The sequence below is a fragment of the Takifugu flavidus genome, unplaced genomic scaffold, assembly GCF_003711565.1.
Source record: "Takifugu flavidus isolate HTHZ2018 unplaced genomic scaffold, ASM371156v2 ctg553, whole genome shotgun sequence".
In the NCBI taxonomy this organism is placed as follows: Eukaryota; Metazoa; Chordata; class Actinopteri; order Tetraodontiformes; family Tetraodontidae; genus Takifugu; species Takifugu flavidus.
The window spans coordinates 1,171-4,816 of record NW_026622167.1 but is presented as its reverse complement, the minus strand read 5'-3'; the positions used below and the strand labels follow the sequence as shown (position 1 = coordinate 4,816).

Here is a 3,646-nt window from a genome sequence, read left to right as displayed (position 1 = left end):
AGAAGAAGATTGGCTTGAAGAAATACCCACTAAATTGTGGTCAGTAGGACCCTCTGATGTAGGATTAATTAAAGGAGTATTACCAGTACAAATTAGACCTAAAAGCGAGTACAGGCCTCGTGTGAGGCAATATCCATTAAAAACGTTTGCTCGTGAGGGCATCAACCCGTAATACATGATCTGATCACAGCAGGAGTTCTCGTTACATGTGATGATTCACCATGTAATACTCCCATTTTTCTAGTAGTAAAGAAACAAACCCCATCTGCAGGATGGCGCATGGTTCAGGACTTACAAGCCGTAAATGATGCAGAATACAGAGAGCTCCCTGCGTTCCAGATCCATATACACTCCTGAATTCTTTAGATCCGAAAGCTAAAGTTTTTACTGTAGTTGATATCAGCAATGCCTTTTCCTCTGTACCTGTTGATAAAGACAGTCAGTTTTGGTTTGCATTCACATATGAAGGCAACGTTACACTTACACCAGATTACCCCAAGGTTATTGTGAAAGCCCAACTATTTATTCTCAGATGATGACAGCAAGTATGGCTAAATTCCACCCTCCCAGTGGGAGTCAAGTATTGATTTAGGTAGATGATGTTTTATTAGCATCTGAAACCTTAGAAGCATGTAAAATAGACACCGTAGCGCTTCTTAAACATCTAGCAGAAGAAGGCCATAAAGTAAGCAAAAGTAAACTACAGCTGTGCACAACTGAAGTAAAGTACTTGGGTCACAACCTGAGTGCAGGAGGAAGAACTATCATAGAAGGCCGTTAAAACAGCTATTTTGCAAGCTCCAAAACCACAAACTAAAAAGCAAATGATGTCCCTTTTAGGACTAACTAATTATTGCCGCAACTGGGTGCCAAATTATGCTGAAAATTACAGCACCGTTGCAAAAAATGATGTGTGAAGAAGATTTAAAAATGACTTCTTCACTAAAATGGACTGAAAACGCAGCAAAGGCTTTCCGTGACATTAAGCAAGCTTTAGTGTCGAGCACAGCTTTAGCCTTGGATTACAGCAAACCTTTATTCAGATGGTTGATTGCAAAGGACATTTTATGACCTCGGTCTTAGCTCAACAATGTGGGACTAAAATGAAACCAATAGCATATTTCTCGTCTAAACTTGACCCTGTAGCATGTGCTCTTCCACACTGTTGAAAGCTGTAATCGCAACATCTATGGCTGTGGAAACGAGTGCTTATAGTGTTGTTTATACTTAGCCATTAATCGAGTAGGTTATAACTTAGCCGTAATTAAGTTAAGAAAATAGGAAATTGTGTTTGTGTGTGAATGGAGGACTAAGCCATTGAAAGAGTTGATAGGATAACTCTGCTAGTCCTGTGTTTTATTATTTTGCCTCATAAGAAAACAAAGTAAGTTGAGAGACATCCATAGGAAAGACATAGAAAGACATAGGAAAGGCACAAAACAGATGACGGAGAACCACATGACTGCCAAGAATTAGCTGAACAAACTGCAAAAAGTAGAAGTGATTTAGAATAACCTTTAAAAGCTGGAGCATTTTTTGTTTTATGCCATGACACACATCAGAGTTTGATATTTATGATTTTTGTCATCACTTATAAACGTTTGAGCACTTCAACAAATGTTCAATAACTGGTACTCACTTTTGGCCATGAAGGTTCTGTCACTGAGTCCATTCGATTTTCCTTTTGTCGCCTGGATCATTAATTCCTGCAGATGACATTTGTTCACTGGCTGGCTGTCAACCAAACCACAGCTCAAGAGGAGCACCAGCAGAACCCTCATTTTACCCTCCATCCTATGTGGACAAGTCCCTTTTTCATGACATATATGTTTTCTGTGGAGTCACCAGCGTCCAATCTCAGAGGATGCCTTTTGTTCTTGTCTGATAAAAGTCCCTCCCTCAGTGTTTGACACTGACAGTCGTGCCAAGAAATCATATCTTTGGTTTCTGGAATTCAATAGAGCTGGAGGGCAGAAAAATGATCTGTGTGCATGAATACATCTTTTCTGTTTGACAGGTTACACCCTATTCATACTGGAAGACGCCCACCCCCACCAAACAAAACCAAAAAAGCTGAAAAGGGAACAGTTGATGTTCCCATGTCATCAGAGGACATTTACAAATCCTGAAGATGAGGTGTCAGTGTTGTCACTGTGTGTGTGTCTGTCTGTCTGTGTGTGTCTGTGTGTGTGTGTTTTTTTCCTTAGAGTATGCAGTTAGCAAATGAAGAAAGAACAAATGAAATTAAATCAAAGAACAGTAGAGCTGCAACAAAGAAGAACATACAACCGTACAGGAGAAGCATGTGCTCATTTATGTATCATTTATTTAATAGGTACAGTCAAACTTTATGTAGCACCCTTTTCTTTTACATAAAATGTAATATGTTTATTTAGACTAAAAATAAAGAACAAGCACAAGTTCTTCACATTTTGTGAGTTACACCTGTAATATAGTATATGGGTATAAACAGGTATATAGGGATACAGTAGGAATACATGGCTACATAACATGTTAGGATGGTTTGCTTTACGACCAAACCTTTTGGCTTTGATCTTTGGAAGAGCAAAGATTATAATCCCTATCAACAACCGTCGACTGTCAATTAGCCTCCTTGGTGTAGGTAAAAGACCCGACCCCCCCCCAACAGCTAGCTAGCTAGCTCGCTAGCTCACTCACTCACTCACTCACTGACTGTGTGTCTGCTGCTCTGATGTTGGTGTTGGGTGATGGGTTTTAACCACTTTACCTCATCCACAGACACCAAAGGAGAAAAGCAGCCGGAACAAAGCTGATAAAAGTCAGCATGATGCTGGTCACCTTCACTGGCCGTTCTGAAAAAGAAAGTTGAAAACCTTTAATGATAAACCAGGAACTGATGAATCAGTCAAATCCTGATCCAAATGATCGCACCCTCATCAATGCTGAGTCCTCCCCAGAAAAACTACCTTCTCACCTCAGATGCCCCACACGGTTGGTTTTGACTCCTCTCTTTTATGAACCAGAATTTATGTATAACTGTACCATACCATGGGTAAATATAGGTGCAGCTGATGTTGACTGTTGATCCTTTGACAGCAAAGATGTGACCATTGGTGTACTTCACCCCCCAAACATCCTGAGCCTGTAGAACTCGAAAATATCAGAAACAACAATCAGATACATTCAGACATTCATAAAATAACCAGCTTCAGAAAATAAAGCATTAATATTTAATTTTTAAATGATTTGAGGATGTGAAGTAAACTTTCAGTAGATGACTGCTTTAAAAGTGATCCTGCGTCTGCTGTGTAAAACACAGCAGACGCAGGATCACCTTTATAGCAGTCATCTACTGAAAGCTTTCTTCACATCCTCAAATAAATCATTTAAAGATTTAAATATTAATGCTTTATTTCTGAAGCTGGTTATTGTAAAATTATATGAATTATAATTATATTATATGAATGCCTGAATGTATCTGATTGTTGTTTCTGATATTTTCCAGTTCTACAGGCTCAGGATGTTTGGGGGGTGAAGTACCCCAATGGTCACATCTTTGCTGTCAAAGGATCAACAGTCAACATCAGCTGCACCTATATTTACCCAGAGTATCATAAAGTTACAGATAAATTCTGGTTCCTAAAAAAGAGGATTCCTAATTTTG

The 3,646-nt window shown here is 39.1% G+C and overlaps 1 long non-coding RNA gene across 1 annotated transcript; it reads left to right on the top strand.

The window, feature by feature from the left end:
* Positions 1–1,540: 1,540 nt before the first annotated feature.
* On the top strand, positions 1,541–3,203 carry LOC130520841 (uncharacterized). The gene is made up of 3 exons (XR_008949073.1): positions 1,541–2,175; positions 2,208–2,335; positions 2,761–3,203. It is a non-coding gene; the product is annotated as an uncharacterized LOC130520841 (long non-coding RNA).
* The last annotated feature ends 443 nt before the right edge of the window (positions 3,204–3,646 follow it).